The 19,635-nt window shown below is 40.2% G+C and overlaps 1 protein-coding gene across 4 annotated transcripts in view; it reads left to right on the top strand.

Annotated features, from left to right (window-relative positions):
- The window catches only part of LOC120523364 (immunoglobulin-like domain-containing receptor 2), a 205,886-nt gene that overhangs the window by 60,485 nt on the left and 125,766 nt on the right, over nt 1-19,635 (top strand). The gene's annotated exons all lie outside the window — the stretch shown is intronic.

Here is a 19,635-nt window from a genome sequence, read left to right as displayed (position 1 = left end):
CTGTATAGTTATATTGTCGTATTTGTTGTCTAAATTGTACACGATGAACCTAGAAAATGTAATTTAATACCACTTTACCGAGTTATGTGTATAGATGCTATGATGATAAAACCTAATTGACTTGACAAACTAGCAGAGTTTCAAAAGATATCTGGACTCAAAATTAATTTGAATAAAAGTGTGCTTTTTCCAGTGAACTCTCTTGCGCACAATATTAGACTGGACACCTTCCCATTTATTGTTGCAGATCAGTTTATATACCAGGGGGTAAACATCACAAGTAAATATAAAGATCTCTTTCAACAAAATTTTACTATCTGCATGGAAAATATTAAACAAGATGTGAACAGATGGTCTACCCTTCATCTAACATGAGCAGGGAGAATCAATGCTGTCAAGATTAACATCTCTCCCAACCTTCTTTTTCTATTTCAGAGCATCCCTATATACATTTACAAATCGTTCTTTAAGAAATTAGATTCAATTATAACTTCATTTTTTTGGAATTTGAAGCTTTTAATTCTTCTGTTACTTTGCGTGTGTGTCAGCAACAACTACTGTACGTTACATTGTTATGATTTTGCATCGTTTTTGTTTTATTTAGTAAATAATTTTTAATATTTTGGGTTTTTTTTTTTGTAAGTGTCTGGGGGTTTATGAGTGTGTAGTAGGTATATAGTTCTTTTTTATTTTCAGTTTCATTTGGAGGTGGTGTTCTTTTTTAACATATTTTTATTGTTCATGCTCTACCAATTTAATTTTCATGGCCACCACCATTTTGGAACTTGGATAGTTTTCTGTTGTTAGTATTGCCTGCTGTTAATAAGGCATGACAACTGGAGCAGTGTTCTCTCCAGAAAATTTTTTAACTGCATTGGATGAAGGAGTAGCCAGGTGGTTAAAAAGAATAAAAACTGCACAGTATTTTTATTTATCACTTAATGAAAACCTTTTAATACTTATAATGATTACCAAACTTGAAATATTATATAAACGAATAATTTTACTTATTGAAACTTTAGTCTCCTTCAAAGTACTCTCTATTTGAATGAATGCACTTGTCCCAATGGTTTTCCCACTGTGGAAACATTTTTGGAATTGCTGAAGAGGAATGTTGTCCAATGCCTGCAGCGATTTTTCTTTGACTTCCTCAACGGTACAAAAGCGCTTTCCTTTGAGTTCTTTTTTCATATGCAGTACAAAGAAAAAGTCGCACGGAGCAAGATCCAGGTGAGTAGGGAAGGTGGCAAGAACTCCAAGATACATAAGTCAATTCAGAGATCTCTTCAATAGTCTGGCGACGATCTCCGTAAATTGCATTGCAAACTTTTTCAAGATTATTGTCATTCCTAATTGTGGAAGATTGGGCCAGATCTTGGTTGGCCTTCAAGTGACATTTTCCCTTGTTTGAAACACGAAAAACACTCTGTTTTACTTAAACCTTCCTCTTTAAAAACAGATTCAAGCATCACTACAGTTTCAGCAGCTGTTTTCCCTAAAAGAAAACAAAATTTAACGCAGACTCGCTGTTCTTTATGATCATTCATCACAAATATTGCAGAACATGTTTAATAAGCACCAAGAAAAACCGACACGGAATGTCATATGAATAATACAGTAGATTGCATGCCAGGTTCAGATTCTGGTTATTTTTGTTTACCCCCTTGTAAATTCTTCACTTTTTCTTTGAAGCCCAAGTGTTTGCAGCATTTTCATAATCAAATCACATGTATCTGGCTCCTCAAATAAATCAACATTAGATTATTTATCTTTTTCTGACATGTGCTCCCTCAAACAGTTTCCTTTTTTGGGTAGAAAATCCCTTTTCAGATTCAACGGTGCTCACTGGTATGATCAGTCCAACAGTAGCTAGTTTTTTAAATTTGGAAAAGATGTTGTTGGTAATTTTAGCATTATTTTTGGGGGTTTGTTGACTACTGTAGTTTAATAATTTTTGATGCAATGAACCATCATTATTTAGTCCAGTCATAGTTAACATATTGTCTTTGTCATGCTGTAGGGAAGGAGTGTGTTTACATGCACAAATAAAACCGGGATAAGGTGAGTAACCCAGTAAAGGCAAGTGTCTTATAAACCTCCATATACATGCATGAGTCCTCTTATGGTGTTCTCCTTTGGGAAAATCTGATCACACTGTTTTAGCATATTTGTAGCAAATGGCTGGATTAAATCTAAACTGATACTTTATTTGTAGTTTGTTTTTTTACTGGACTGCATGCAGCACATACTTTTTTGCTTAGCTGTTTAATTGAGTCCTGCAAAACAGTAGCATACTGGTACATGTGCTTCTTGCCTTACACCCAGTTATTCTGGGATAATAGTAATGCAGGTATTTTTATTTAATAAGGTAATTACTGCTTTAGGTTACTCATTAGTTAAGAAATAATTGGATTGTGCTGGAGAAGGAATGATTTGATCACCTGAACATTTGCCTCAGAAAGTTTATCTTTGTGGCGTTCGGATGTGTGTATGATCCGTAAGGGCTTATCTCTCTTCTCTCTCTCTGTTTCTCAAGAAATATCATGTTAAGGTAGAACTCTTTTGACTGTTATGTTCAAATATTGTAAAACAGACATACAGAATAATTCATGAAAGAGGCATATTGGGAAAGCATGGTCACATACTTTTCAGAATTTTTTGCTAGTCTTTATTGGCTCTGTCTGTAGTTTCTTTATGAAATTATCAACAGATTGCCACAAGTTCAGTGATGGTTCTTAATTTGAGTCCTAAAATAACATCTTATACCACTTACTGCTGCTAGGCCTGAAGCACTTTTACATGATTCATTTTCCTCAGCTTTCCAAGTACTACATATTCCTACTCTTCCATATTTCATAATGCAGAAAAGATTATATTGTCATTGTTTTGCAAATATTAGTACTTTAAATTATTAATCAATGTGGGAAGAAATGTCTTTAAAAGATTTGCCTTTAGCAAATTTCATACTAGCTAACAGAAGTGCTAAGAACATGATTCATGACTTGACAGTTGCTAAATATATTCCCTGCTGTGTCTTAATATTTTATGTACTGATCCAAAAGCAATTCATCAGGAAATGAATATTGTCCTGTCCATATAAATGAAAGGGCACTTTATAATGTATCATTCATTCTTTATAAATGAAACCTTTTGCTGATGGATCTCAGAATCTTAACCTCCCAGCTTGAATGATTCATATTACATTGATCCCACTTTCCGCTGACTCACTGATAACTGTCTAGCATCTTATTCAGATAGGCAAGTGCAATAGATCACTTTTCCACTAACATCATGGACCAGAAGCAGAGTTTGTGGTTCAGGGTGTCAAGATATTATAAGTAAACATTGTAAAGGATGTACAGTACTTTAATCAAAAGTAAGCAATATATATTTACATTCATACAGATTCTATGAAGATATGTCTATTTACTTGTAAACTTATTTTAATTTTTTTTTCTTGCCACTGTTTTATGTTGTGCACTGTAGAACTGTCCTGGATATGACATTAAATTGTGTCCAACCTGTAGAGATTTCTTGGGGGTTGATGGCAGGATTGGCACTCTAATCATCGTAAAAACTTTACGCAACTCCAAAATAGCATACAGGACTCTTTTCTGCTCTTCCACGGGAGTAGCTCTGCTACAGCTTCCCAAAAGAAGGGAAAGGGTGAAAAGCCCTTGGGAGCCTCATCCCCAGAAGAGTCAAAACCATTGGAGAGCCAATAGGGTCAAGCATGTTGGAGATTGGAACTGGTGTGGTGCTGAGGCGTCATCCGCTGCACGGCAGCACTTGGTTCCCAATTTAAGGCAGCCCATCCGGGTAGGCGTGTGGAACTTCTTGTCTCTCCAGCATGATGATTGTCTTCCTCTGCTGTTGGAGGAGCTTTGTAAACTTTGCATTTCAGTGGCAGCACTTTCTGAGTTGTACAGAATTTGGACTGGCCAGATCTCTGTAGGTGGGTAAATCTTTTAATGGTCTGGTTGCTCTGATGGCTATCATTCCAAGGGAGCAGCTGTTGTTGTGGCAGATCAACTCCTTCTGATGGTGTCCGATGTCGCTTCTTTCAACAAGCATATTATGAGACTTAGATTTAGGCACTCTCTGTGTGTCTTGTCTGATGTCTCAGTGTATGCTCTGACTGCGGAGAGTGTCTTGGTGAGGAAGACATTTTATTTGCAACTTCGCCGATTGATGGGAGCCCATGAGGTGACACTTCTCTGGTCATGGGTGACTTGAATGTGACCATTGTTACTGATGACTGTGGTGAAAATGGCTCCATGTTCCTTGAGTTTGCAAAATGCCAGATGCTGCGGATCGCTGGATCCTGGTTCCAGTGCCCTGAGCCACATTGTTGGATTTGGTATTCCAATACTTGAGGTGCTGTGAAAGAGATTAATCACATCCTTGAGTAAAGAGTGCATGGTCTACGGAAGCGCCCAGTTTGTGAATTGTGACCACAAACTTGTTGTTGCTGCACTGAAGATCCAGTTTAGTTCCAGTAGGTTGCCACCTACTAGGTGAATGAAGCTGGACTTGGCCAGACTCCAAGATCATGTTGCTTCTAATGAGTATGCACGCAGTTTGTGTGAGGAACTGCTGATCCTAATGTGATGTAGTAGACCTTCCGTTACAAGACCCTGAAGGTTGTTGAGGGTTGTGTTTGCGTTGTCGGTGTTCCCAGAAGGAGATGTTACATCTCACAGAGCACCCTGGATATCATGAGAGGAGTCACAATGCACATCTTGATGGCAACTCCAGTCTGTACCACGAACTGTGATGGCAGATGAGGCATTTGTTAGAGGAATCTGTGAGCAAGTGACATACCATCTATGGTCTAGTGACCCACGTCCTGCTTACAGAGGTGAATTCAATTAATTGAAGCATTATACACATCCAAATTTGTTCCTCGGAGAGTTGCAGTCAGGGCGGGTGATGGAATGGTCCTTATGGATAATGCTACAATTGTGACCCGCTGTGCTGGCTACTTTGAGCAGCTGTTTAAAGCTGATCCTTTAGCTATGACGTTGGACATTTCTGGATCCACGGTTTTTGAGGCTGATCCTCCAATTAGATGTAAACTGTCCAATCTCACTGAGATTGCATAGGTGGTGCACCAGCTGAGGGTAGGGAAGGCTGCAGGGATCTGTGGTATCCGGTGTGAATTTCTCCAGGCTGGAGGTAAGGCTACCCTCCTTGCATTGCAAAGACAATTTGATTCCTTTTGGGAAATGGGTGGCATCCCAAGTGACTGGAAAACAGGACTTATTGTCCCTATCTAGAAAACGAAGGGTGATCACCTAGATTGCCGCAACTATAGGGGGATAACACTGCTCTTGGTGCCGGAAAAGTTCCTTGCTAGAGTCATCCTAATAGGATTCATGATCATTTGCTCACCTACTAATGACCGAAGTAGTCTGGTTTTACACCAAAGGAATCTACCATGGTATCACATCTTTGCACTGATGGTTTCATGGAGCGCAATTGCAAATATCACCAGAGTTTCTTTGCAGCCTTTGCCATTTTTTGTAAAGTGTTCAGCTCCTTTGATCAAGCTCCCCTGTGGGATATACTGAGATTTTGCAGGATCCCCTGAAGTTGCTGGATATCATAACCAGCCTGTATACTGGTACTAGAGTGCTGTACAGAGTGGAGGCAGAACCTCTGTATTTATCCCAGTTGATTCTGGGGTTCGTCAAGGGTGTGTTCTTGCTCCTACTCTGTTCAGTGTTTGCACAGGTAGGGGTTGGGCAGGGTTATGTGGTCCAGCGGTTGTGGGACATATGTTGGTGAAGGAAGATTGACTGATTTTGATTTTACAAATGATGCTGTGATCTTCGTGGTGTCAATGGAGGCTCAGATCGAGGCTCTCAAGGGACTGAGTGAGAAGTCTGAGTTACTGGGCTTGTGAGTGGATAAAAACCAAGATCCAGGTCTTTAATGACTTCTTGGGCACAGCTCGTGGCAATGTTTCTGCCTGTGGAGAGAGTGTCAACCTTGTCAAGAGGTTTACTTACCTTGGCAGCGAGATTCATGTCTCTGGTTACTCTTCCTATAAAGTCAGTAGACAGATTGGGAGAGAATGGGGGTTTAAGAGGTCACTGGAAAAGGGTGTGTGATGTGTTGTTATGTGGTTGTGAGATGTGGACACTATTCAGAATCTTTGGGTACCACTGTTTTGACTTTGGGTCTAACGAGCAGTTACTCACAGAGTCCCTTCATTGTGTGGGAGTGTCAGTTACAGCATTATGGCCATGTGTTGCGATTCCCCAAGGTTTGATCTGGCTCACAGGTTCCTCAATGTCGAACACTGGAGCGACTGGACCAGGCCAAAGGGACGCCCATGTAACACTTGGCTGTGGCAGATAGATGGTTGTTTCCGGGGGATGGGACTGTACCATATGTACTGCCTGGGGAATTGCCAACCAGGATCCCAAGCTGTTTTGTCATATGGTTGGTGTAGCAATGCACTGTACCGGTGCATACTCCCTGACCTGACTGTAGGACTGTCAGATTTAACAAAATTACAGATTACACAAAATTTAAGTAAGTTCACATTTAAAAATAATTACCCTGTTCCATTATTTATTTCTCCTTGAAATCAAATTACTGGATAAATAATTTTTACTAAGTTAGAATTAATGAGAATTTAAATCTCATACACAAGCAAGGTCCTAATACTAAAACCTTCATGGGAAGCTATTTATTACTTTCACTAATGCTAATAAGAAAAAAGGGGAGTTTGTAGATATAAGGGGATCCCAAAACCAAGGTGCTAAGTTAATTGTGCTGTCATGTTAAATAACGGAAACATGATGACTCCCTGCTCCCTTCATGTAAACAACAATAATACCATAAACAAGATGACAGCAGTCCTGAATTTGCATTATAAAATGATGGTGCCCAGAAAAAGAAAGAGCTCGGAAAATGGCAATATCATGATAATAACAATAAAAATGTGTAAAAATTGCAAAAACAGAATCTATACATCAAGAATCTCTAATGACAACTAATGTATTACAGTCATTTTGCTCTGTTAAAAACTCTCTTATGGCCTATTATCTTAATAGTTTTTTAAAAAATAAAATTCATGTAATTACAGCAAATATGAACAACCTCAGTATATTGATGTATTGATGGTACTGACATTGAAATGTGTATTTAATAAAATGTATATGGTGAATACTATTGTCCATCTGTCGATTTATTTTTAATCCTCATGAAAAAATACCTGCAATATTGAAAGCTAATATGGAGAGTGCAGGCAATCTGTTTTTCTTAATGCAAACTCACTAACACACAAGTATTTACTCATCCAGGACCCACATTAGGTGAACAATTCCAACCTTAACTTGATAAATGTAATATAGGATTGAAGCAGCATTTCCATGGACATGAGAATAACCTTGAAACTTGACACAGATGATGACTAGACTGAGAATTAAAAGTCTATTTATTCAGCCTTTGTGCTGTGTGTTATTTCATTATGGAATTATTTAGTGTAAGCTTTATGGAGTTTTGATCAATAGAATAAGGAAAAGCTCCTATTTTGGCAAATGCTTCCTGTGGGATTCTAATTACAAGCTAAGAAAAAAGTGAAAAGTAAGCAAATTATAACACTAGATAGTTAGCTTGTCTGTTTAGCTGTAAACAGGTAGAACCTGCTGTTTGTAATTCCCAGCATCTTAAATATGCATGTCTGCTGAAGTCATTGGTAATTAGCAGCTTTTTGTGCCATCATTATGCCTTTTCCAACTCTGTGAGGGACTGTGCCATTAACCAAAAACTGTAGAATGCTTAAGAGTATGCAGATTCACTTGTTTGCTATTGTTGAATATCTGCTATCATGAGTCTCTGGCTTAGTCCCAACTATCAAGTATAAATCTAAAAACGAATCTGTGTGTTTAATTTTTTACCACCAAAAACTAATCTTTTTGAAAACATTGTCCAAAGTGTATAAATGTAAAAATGTAGAATCTCCTATAGCTGTGTGGATATGGAAAACTGATCAGGCACTGACTTCAGTTTTGTCATGACCTTATTTTTTACAATGAGGATTGATCTTTTGTAACTCCTTTCCATTAGCTAGTATGTTGACTTCAAACATTGAAATACTTCACATACAGCCAGGCTGTATTTTCCAAGTCTTTGGCAACCTTTAACTTGTTTGTATCCTTTAAAGGCAGTTGTACTTCATCGTCCTCAGGTAAATATCTCTCTTAGCTAATCATATGTATATGCCCAATGGGAACGATTTATGCATTTTTGCTGTTTGAGAGTGGGTCACAAACTTTTAGTAAACTGCAAATTATAGTATACAAAAAAAAACTTTTTAAAAGAAAAATTGTTTTTAGATTTATGCTTGTTAGTTGGGACTAGTGGTTTGTTTATTTAGGATTATTTTTGCTCAATATATTTCACAATAAAACAGATTCTAATTTTAAGTATTGTAAAAATGGCATTGATTAATACCTGTATATAAAATAATAAAATAAGTAAAAGAAATAAATTCTACACTATAATAAACCTTAGGGGTACCCAATGTTGTTATCCAAAATTCAAGGAGTATAGCTGAAAAAAATATCAAAATACACATGTCATAACAGACACAATTTATCATCGCTATGAACAGTTTTTTTGGCAATATCGTTCATTGTCAAATGTGTGACCGAGTTCAAGCACTACAGTTACATCAGCACACAAAGACTTTTTAAGATGGTGATGCAAATTATGTCCGCGTTTTGGTATTTAATCAGAAACAAACAACAAGTTCCATGAATTAATTATACGAGGGATATCCAGAAAAAAAGGTTACAAGTGCCCTTTTTTTCGAAGGTTGGCATATCTGCGTGTAGGGCGGTCCTAACGGTCAAAATAAGCCCAGGACCGCATCAGTCAGTTGTGAAATGTCATCACAGCAAGCGAGTTCATCAACCTCTGCTGAGGCCGTTTGCTCCACCTACCGCCGATGCGAGATTCGTTTGGTCATCAAGTTCCTCACTTTGCGTCGCGAATCCGCGGCCGAGATCCATCGTCAGCTTGTGGAAACTTATGGACCTGAGGTAATGTCACGTCAGCATGTTTACAAGTGGGTTAGGTCGTTCAAAGAAGGTCGCACTGACACTCAGGACGAAGAAAGGAGTGGGAGGCCATCTCTCATTTCAGAAGAGCTTCTGCAGCAAGTTGATGAAAAAATTTGCAGTGATCATCGTGTGACGATTGACACCCTTCATGAAATGTTCCCACACATCTCATGAAGTCTCATGGGTGAAATTGTCTCAGAAAAACTTGATTACAGGAAGCCGAGTGCAAGATGGGTGCCAAAAATGTTGACTCCAGAACATTGCCAAAATCGCGTTTTGGCTGCACGTGAATTTCTTCAGCGTTATGAAATCGAGGGTGAGGCGTTCCTTGACTCTATTGTGACTGGAGACAAAACTTGGGTATGTCACTATACTCCTGAGTCCAAAAGTCAGTCCCAACAATGTCGCCATACCCATTCCCCATCAGCCAAAAAATTCAAAGTTCAGTTTTCAGAGCGGAAGATTATGGCATCTGTCTTTTGGGACAGAAAAGGGGTTTTGTTGGTGGATTTCATGGCCAAAGGGACCACCATTAATGCTGAAACATATTGTGAGACCCTAAAAAATTGAAAAAAAAGATCAAAGACAAAAGGAGGGGAATGCTGACTTGTGGTGTGTCCCTCCTTCACAACAATGCCAGACCCCATACTGCTCGTGTGACTCAGGACCTGCTTGTGTCCTTTGGATGGGATATTGTTATCCACCCACCCTATTCCCCGGACCTTGCGCCCTCAGATTTTCACCTTTTCACCAAACTGAAAGAATTCTTGGGTGGGAAACGTTTTTCCAACGATGAGGAGGTGAATGGAGACAGTGGAGAAGTGGCTTTAGGAGGTGGGCCGAAGTGTATTCGACGAGGGTATAAAAAAGCTGGTGCCCAGGCTGAAATAGTGCATCGAAGTTGACAGTGATTATGTTGAGAAATAAACACATATTTTGCAACATACCCTGTAAATTTGGTTGAAATATTTTTCGATTTTTAACAGCTGTTGTAACCTTTTTTTCTGGATATCCCTCATAGTTAGCAAAAACTTTTGCTTTTTTAACTTAGACTTAGATTTTTGGTACTTAATTTTGGATTTGATGCTGCATCTTAAAATCTTTCTCTGGATGTTTTGACAATTTTTTGTCAATTGTCTTGCGTATCCTTCAAAGAAACTACCTTTCTCTCCCAGGTTTATTTATGCTTTTTTGTCTTTTTACCTGCCTGTTTTCCGTCTGGTCACCATAGCCAGGACAGTTTGGGATAGGATCCAGTGGAAAGTGAAGACAGCACAGTGTACGAGTAACGTGGATATAGTCAGGGACAGAATTCACCATTTTAGCAGCAGCACTCTAAATTAGCTGGAGAATTTGAGTAGCAGTCACTTGGTGTCCTGCCACAAGAAAGCTGTACTCAGAAAACCTTACAAGAAAAAGATCTTGAACAATGAGTCAAAAGATCATGAGAAAAGATCAAATCTTGTTTGTGTTGAGAAAAGAAGATTGTGACAGTGAATTGGACAATAAAGAAATGTGTGATTGGTGGACAGAGTTAGTGATCCAAGTACATGCTGAGGTTGCTGAAAGAAAATGGTGAGAGAATAATGCTGTCAGGACAGTGTTTATAAATAGATTCCTGGAACAGGATAGAGAAGGAGGTTGTACTAAATCAAAGTTCGAGAGATTCAGTTTATGATAATTGCTTGTCCATATGTAAATGCAAGAGATTGAGCTTAGTTAAAACTACAATTTTAGGGAGAGAGAGTGCTGAAATAAGAAAATTTATGGAACATATGGACAATGTCAGAACAAAAATTGTAAGAAATGCTACAAGAGGATAGATTTACTGGTATAGCCTGGGCTCTAAACATTGCTCCACTTTATTCTCCTTTTTTGGTTGTATCTATTTCTTATTTTATAATAATATTCCTTTTATTTGTCTCTCCTCTTTCTACTTAAATTAGAGCCCCAAAGGACCATGGTAAATTCTGACTAATGCTCAGGTTCTTTTGATAATCATAGTGCATTCATCTGAGGGCAGATAAAAGGAGAATGCAAGGTTATTTTGCCTTGTGTTCATTTCAGATGTTAAACCTTTTTGGGTGTTTGTTTGTCTTTGGCCTTTGCTTCCCTGATTTTACTTCTACCCTGCTTCTTCTATTTCTTAAGGTTCTTAAGCTTAATTTATTTAATTATAATGTAGCCCAGTTACCTTCCTTTTCTTTTTCCTTCTTTCTGGTTTCCCTTTTTGCTTAATTTTTTTTTGAGCTTTTTTTTTTTTTTTTAATCGTTAAGATTTATTGCAGGATTTTTCTCAGTATAACATTCAGTATAACAAAGGCTTGGGAAACCACCGTCGCAGTATAACGAAAATAGCAAAGAGCGAAACCAATGCTAATGGTCGAGAGAGTACCTTCCTGTAGCAGACTACAGAAAACATAGACATACTGTAAATAGATAAACACCGCATTCACTGTGTTGCCCAGTCGACACGATAAGTCAGCGTGTCCGCACTATTGCGAGTAGTAAAAGTGCCATTTAAACTAATGCAGGTAGACGTGGAAACTGGGTTTTCTGATGAAAAAACAATAATGTTTTAAACAGTATCGTTTACATACAACAGATTTTGGCAAATCATTTACATGCAATTATTTATATCCATTTATACACTAATAATGGCCATCATTAAATAATAATAATAATTATTATTATTATTATTAAATAATTCCTCCTGTATAAGTAACATTTCTCTGACTGCTTTCTTCCATCTCCGAAACATTTCTAGACTTCATCCTGTTCTTACGCAACACAGTACTAAAGTATTGGTTAATGCCCGAGTCACCTCACGTATAGATTACTGTAATGCTATTCTATCTGTCATCCCACAAAAACGTATCCATCGCTTGCAATTTATTTAAAATTCTTCTGCCAGGATGATAACCTGCTGTTCTAAATCCACTGAACATGCTACACCTATTCTCTCTCAACTTCTCTGGCTCCCTGTTAACTACAGAATACAATACTAAATACCGCTCTTAACATTTAAAGCTCTCCACAACTTCACTGATCTCCTACAGACTGACATTCCTCTCGCTCACTCAGATTCTCATCTGCAGCTGTACTTTCTGTACCACACATCAAACTCAGTGCTATGGGAGCTCGAGCGTTTTAAAACCTCTCTCAAAACTTATCTTTTCAAACTGGCATACCAATTGTGAATTTTGCACTGTTACTGCCAGTTATCTTTGTTTGTTTGCTAATTATTGCTGTTTGGTTTAGCCTCGAGAGCGATGGTGGACGCGGAAGGAGGATTACAGATGGCGGGCTGGGCTTTGTCATGTGTTCCCCATGACGCGAGAGGAGGGTTAGAGTGGGTGGGCGGGGGCTCTGTCGTGCATACCCCATGGTTGGGCGACTTGGTCAATTATATATATATAAAAGCAGCCGGTATCGAAAAGAACAATGAAAAGTCAACGTGGCTCTGAGGTTTATATGGACTATAGCAGAGACAAAAGCGACTGAGGCTGTGTTTGGTGAGATGTTTCGTGCGGGCACATGAGCAGGCAGTACGCATGCCTTGAGAGCGAGAGTGGACATGGCAGGAGAGTTAGAGTTGGCGGGCGGGGCTCTGTCGTGCGTATCCCATGATGCGGGAGGAGGGTTAAAGTTGGCGGGCGGGGTTCTGTCCTGCGTATCCCATGGTCTTAGAGTTGGCAGGCGGGGCTCTGTGAGTTGCCAGGCGTGGCCCTGTCGTGCGCATCTCATAGTATTCCATGGTCTTACAGTTGACGGGCGGGGCTCTGTGAGTTGGCAACCGTGGCTCTCTGTCATGAGTGCCCTTAGTGAATTATATATATAGATATGATGATGGAATTATATATATATATATATATATATATATATATATATATACAGTATATATATATATACTAATAAAAGGCAAAACCCTCACTGACTCATCACTAATTCTCCAACTTCTCGTGTAGGTGGAAGGCTGAAATTTGGCAGGCTCATTCCTTACAGCTTCCTTACAAAAGTTGGCAGGTTTCATTTCGAAATTCTACGCGTAATGGTCATAACTGGAAGCTATTTTTCTCCATATACTGTAATGGAGTTGAGCTCGATGGTCGTGGGGGGCGGAGTTTCGTGTGACATCATCATGCCTCCCACGTAATTACGTGCCTGTCAACGCAGTACATAGAAAACAAGGAAGAGCTCCAAAAATCGCTGAAGAAAACATGCATTATATAATTGAGAAGGCAGCGAAACAATAAGAAGCAAGCGAGTGACATACTGTATACAACCATATTCATTAAGTGCAGCTACTTCGGAAACAAAGCACGGTGTAAACCTAAAGTTTAAATTAAGTTCATAGACAGGCTGCGCTGGCGTTTGTCATGCCCACGGCTAATGCGGGATACAAGTTTAATGAGAGGACACAGGATATAAACGAGAGTTTTGATCACTTTGTAGCTAAGTTAAAATTGCAGGTGAAGGGCTGTGCTTATACAAATTCCGAGAGACTGTCTTTGTGGGGGGGGTTGACAGTTAAGGCGGGTGGGGGAGTCACGTCATCATCTTCCCTCCCATTCACCACATTTCGCTCTGAGCTGAGCTCCGCAGCTAATGCAGTCTTGCGGAACCAACTTTGTCAGGCTGCCACCAAATACTCACAGAAAAATCCACAAGTTAATACACACGCTGACTCTAGAGTTTCTCCACACTCTGAATCCTCCAGGCACTACTTACAAAAGGTTACATTGACAATCGTGTTACGTTATTTTTAAAATGTTTCCTTTTCTTAGCACAAGCACAGCTGAGAAGCTTCGATGCATGTGCTCCATAACGCGTTAAAAAATAACGCATTTAATTACACTTTGCATTTCAAGCAAAGGGGAACTTCTGTCATTGCATGATTTCCTGGTACACCAATTACATTGATGCACACATCAGAGCTACAAAAATGTAACAGTCGGAAGAAAGCGCGTTGCTACGACTGATTGGAGGAAAATTTCATTTCAAAAGACTACCTGAAAAAGCGTGGTTTTGTACACATATATATATATGTATATATATGTGGATGTATATGTACAGTATATATACTGTATATATGTGTGTATATGTATATATATATATATATATGACAGCAACACTCATGACAATGACAATGTTAATCATGTTACGTTATTATTAAAATGTTTTCATTTTTCATTACTTCTTTAACACACTACTTCTCTGCTGCGAAGCGCGGGTATTTTGCTATATTCAATATATATAAATCAGTGCTTCCTGATTCATTTTACCCTCGCACCCCCTTGGTTTGAGAAGAATTATGAAAAAATATGTGGTTAACGCAGAAAAAGAGATCACCAATCGAAGCTTTATGAATAATGGATACTTTATTTGCCATCAATAATTATTTTGGTAAAGCCATACTCAGTGTGATCCTCCTTCCATGTTCTAATTTTTACGCGACTAGCCATGATTACATGAACGGTAAAAAAGTAAGAGCGAAGCGAGGGTGACATATCCAGTCAGACAGACGACAGCTCAATAGCTCGAATTTGGATATAAGTAGGTTCTATTTAGTCGACAGAAATATCTTTGGTAGGAATGTAAGTTGAATTTACTCTTTTAAATTTCTATGGTGAAGAAAAATGTATGCAATGCTGACTAAATTTACCTTTCATTCCTACCAAACATATTTCTGTCGAATAAATAAAAATGACTTATATTTAAAAGTTAAACAGTACTTGAACAGATACGATATTTCATAATACCCACGCAGCACTACAGTAAGTGCACGTAAGAGCAGGAGTCATCCGTTTTTTTTTTTTCATTTTTCTTCCTCGATGGATTCTGGCACTCCCAGCAACAGCTGCTCGCACCCCAAAGGAGATTTTTTATATATATATATATATATATGATAGATATACTGAATATATATATAGATAGATATGACAGCAACACTCATATCAATGACAAAACAATTACATTAACAATCATGTTACATTATTTTTAAAATTTTTCCTTTTTTTTTTCATAACTTCATAACTTCTTTAACACACTACTTATTCTCTAGTATATATATATATATATATATATATATATATATATATATATAATATATATATATATAGTAAAGTGCAGAGTGTAAAGTGACAGTACATAATTGCGGGAATGTTTCTGGCATACGGTACTGGGTGACATGTAGGTGTTCAGAGATCAATACGGCTTGGGGAAAGAAGTTGTTATAGGACCTTGCTGTTCTGGTCCTAATGCTGTGGTATCTTTGACCTGATGGCAGAAATTCACACAGTACACTTGTTGGTGTGAGAGATATCTTTCACAATGGCAGAGGCTATACGCAGACAGTGTGTCAGAATAATGTCCTGGATCGAGGAGAAAGAGACCTGTATGATCCTCTCAGCTGTCCCCACAATGCACTGCAGAATCTTGCACTCATGGGCTTAGCTATTCCCAAGCCACACAGTTTTTCATGATACTCTCCACAGTTCCTCTGTAAAAGTTGGTAAGACGGTAAGGAAACTGGAGTGGATCCAGAGAGATGGGGAGGATGGAGTTGATGTTTCTTTTGACAAACCACTCTTCCTCATGATAAGAGTCAGTGCTATAGGGCAGTAGTCATTAAGACACGTCACTGTCGACTTCTTCAGCACTGGAATAATAATGGTCTTTTTGAAGCTTGTGGGAACCATAGCCTGGCTCAGAGAGATGTTAAAGATGTCTGTGAGGACATCAGACAGTTGGTTAGGACAGTCTCTAAGCAAACACCTAGGAATGTTGTCTGGTCCTGTAGCTTTGTGTTGGAAATCATCCTCCTTACATCAGTGGGGTCTAGACAGAGCACTTATTCCTCTGGGGAAGGAATGGACGTTTATGCCCGTGTATCGTTTTGATTCTGAAAACATGCGTAGAAGTTATTGAGGATATTAGGAGGGCAAGTATCAGTGCTGTTGGCCTGGGGTGAAATTTTTTAATCATTTAAGCCAAGGCCTGGATGCCCTGCCACATGTGCCTAGGATCTTTCAAGTTACAGAAAGTTACAAAGGTCTGTGAGGATATGTGCCTGACATTGCCAAGATATGGACTGCAGTTCCATCTTGGTTGTTTTTGTTATGACCTTGAGGCTCCTCAGCACAAGAATCTTAAAATTTCCCAAAAAATGCCCACTTAAGGGAGGTGAACTGCCAAACCCCAGCTAGTCACAACAAGAGCAAATGTTGAATTCTTTATAAATAAAAAGATTTATTGTAACAAAAATGCTCTGTCATCAGTGATGTTCCAAAGAGCACAAAAGGCATTTTTGTAGAAAAGAATATCCCAGGACACCATATAAAGAATGGTTAAAAAAATACAGCAAAGAGTTCAAATATTTACAAATCGACAGAAGCACAAAACAAACAGAACTCCAACAAAAACCTCCAATGCATTCAGTTAATTGCAAGTTTTCCTAATCCTTCATAGGGCTTAGTGCAGTCCCGTACAGTGATGGGTAGGTGGCCTCCTGGGAAACCACCCACAAGACACATGGAACATAGCAGTGGATATATATATATTCATAGAAACTAAATGACCAATAATGTTAACATTTGCAGATAAGTCGAAATTGAACAATATGGAAATAAAAATGGTATTTGAACCCCAGCCAGGGTGTCCCTGACTGAAGCACAACCATTTTCTGTTTTGAGCCTATCATTCCCCAGGATAATCTTTGATTCCTCTTGACCCTTTAGTGGAAAAAGCAGGGCCTTAAACAGAAAGATGTATGCATTTTTGGTAAGGAACTGTGGCCTTCTGCAAAATCTGGATTTGTGGATACTAGTTTTATTAAAATTAAGTATTTACTGTACTAGCATTGAGCATTGTGTTTAAAACCTGGATGGTGTTATAAGGTGAATAACTGAAACCATCTGTATTCTATGTAGTTATTTGTGTTTATGCATCAAAATATGCTATCACAAATTATATAACTGAAACTAAGACATGTTAAGAAACTAGCTTAGAGTTGCACAGTGTGATGACACTGTGGAAAAATGACTGGCTTCTTAGTCCGTAGGAAGGATTGCCAAGTAAATAGTAATATAGTTCTTAAGTTAGCTATAAGACGTTATCCAGCAATGCAGTCTAATTTCTGCAGGGAGTATACATTACTCATGTTTCTTTCTTTCTCTTTAGATTAGATTATGCAGTTGAAGAAAGTTTCTTTTGTCACTTTGGCATTAGTTAAGACGTGAGCTTTTTCATGTACCCAGAATGCTGTGAATGAAACAGTGAGGCACACAGGCTGTACCATCTTCTGCAACCAGTCCCCTTTGATTGGAGGAGGCACACGCTTCCAGAGATCTGTACCTGACAGTATGGTATATTTTTGCACCGCAGAATCAACACATTTGCCAACATGTGACAGCAAGTGTAAGCTGATACTTTGTGCAAATGTACCTGTAGTGTTGTATAAATGATTAGATAGACTTTGTAAGCAGTGCATTTGATAAGCACAGCTTACATATTCTGATAAGAACTGATTGCGAGGAACCACATTATTTTACATGAATTTAATAGAAGGTGTAAGAACTGGAGACCAGAGGCGTGGAAAGGTTTGGGGCAGCCACCCGTTTAATGCGGTTTCCCGGCTGCAAAAGTATTTGAGGCATTTTCAAACAGTTGTTCACACAACAGAGTCCAAAACAGAACTGCCTGCCTAAGCAAAGGCAGTGAGCTTTATAGCTCAGAGGGCGGAAATGATGTCGTCCTCTGGGCCGGAACTGGAAGTGACATCACCCTTGGGGCCGGAACCGGAAGTGACCTCATTCTTGGGGCCGGAACCGGAGGTGGTGTGTCCTTCCTGGAAATGGCGGCTCCTGGTGGGATTTCCCTGGTAAGACCTGCAGAGAACTCAGAAAGAGCGTCAGCGTACCCCGCCCCCCCCTGGGCAGATGTATAAACAGTATTGTCTAAGCCCTTCAGCTGCTTCCCATGCACACGTGTGTGACAAGACTCCCCCCTCAGCCCAGACCCGTCGGGTCGGGCGACCTGCACCGAGGTCGTGGGCCCGGAGAGGGCATCGGCGTTGGCATGAAGGGACCCCTGTCGATGAACGAAGTATATTTGTACTGCTGCGGGTCAAGAAACCCCCCTCGTGACCCGCTGGATTCACTCCCTGTGAAGGGCCATCCACTTTAAAGGCGCATGATCCGTCACCAGAGTGAACACGCGACCCAAGAGGTAGTACCGCAGCTGCGTCACCGCCCATTTGATCGCCAAAGCCTCCTTCTCCACCGCCGCGTACCTGGTCTCGCGGTCCAACAGTTTCCGGCTCAGGTACATAACGGGTGTTCAACACCGTCGGCGCTTTGGCTCAACACGGCTCCCAAGCCTGTGTCCAAGCGTCCGTCTGGAGGACAAAAGGAGAGAGAAGTTAGGGGAGATTAAGATAGGTGCTGAAGTCAGAGCCCTTTTTAAGTCACTGAATGCAGCCCCCGCTTTATCAGACCATACCACCGTATTAGGAGCTCTTTTCTTTGTCAAGTCGGTCAAGGGCGCCGCTCTCTCGGAGAAGCGAGGCACAAACCGGCGGTAGTACCCGGCCAAACCGAGAAAGGATTGGACTTGCCGCTTGGTTTGTGGACGGGCCAGGCCATTATGGCTTGCAACTTGGAACACTGTGGCCTCACAGTACCCCGCCCACTAGGTAGCCCAAATATTTGGCTTCTCTCAACCTGAAGAAACATTTCTTGGGGTTTGATGCGGAGCCCGGCCTCTCCCAATGTCCGTAATACTGCTGTGACCTGCTGTATGTGCTCCTTCCAGGTGCTGGAATAGATGACAACGTCATCCAGATAGGCAGCACAGAACGAGTTATGGGGCGGAGCACTTTGTCCACCAGGCGCTGAAAAGTCGCAGGCGCCCCGTGTAACCCGAATGGAAGGACACGATACTGCCAGTGTCCGCTAGGAGTGCTAAACGCGGTTTTTTCCTTCGCGGACTCCGTTAAAGGAACCTGCCAGTACCCCTTTGTCATGTCAAGTGTAGTCAAGAATTTGGCTGGTCCCAGTCTCGAGGAGGAGGTCCCACGCGAGGCATGGGATAAGCATCAAATCGGAAACTTGGTTGACCGCGGAAGTCATTGCAAACCCTCCAACTGCCGTCAGGCTTAGCAATCAAGACGATGGGGCTGGACCAGGGACTACTACTTTCCTCGATCACTCCTAGTGCCAGCATTCGCTTGATTTCCAGTTCCACTTCTACTTTCTTTGCCTCCGGGAGTCTGTAGGGTCGCTCACGGACGATCACCCCGGTCAGTCACTATGTCGTGCGCAATCAGAGAGGTCCGACCTGGTTGTTCACTTACCACCTCTGGGACGGCGGATAGCTGCTTCGAGCTCCTGTCTCTGTCTGGGAGATAGCTGTTCGCGAAATTAAGGGCACTTACTTCCGAGAGAGAGCAGGGCTGTCCGGAGGAGGGATCGGGATCCCTCTCCTTCCACGGTTTCAGCAGGTTTACATGATATATTCGCTCAGCTGGTCGGCATTGGGCTGTTTCACCAAATAG

Source organism: Polypterus senegalus, chromosome 2, assembly GCF_016835505.1.
Source record: "Polypterus senegalus isolate Bchr_013 chromosome 2, ASM1683550v1, whole genome shotgun sequence".
NCBI lineage: Eukaryota > Metazoa > Chordata > Cladistia > Polypteriformes > Polypteridae > Polypterus > Polypterus senegalus.
Note: the sequence above shows the minus strand (reverse complement) of the source record. Positions and strands in the feature narration are given on the sequence as shown.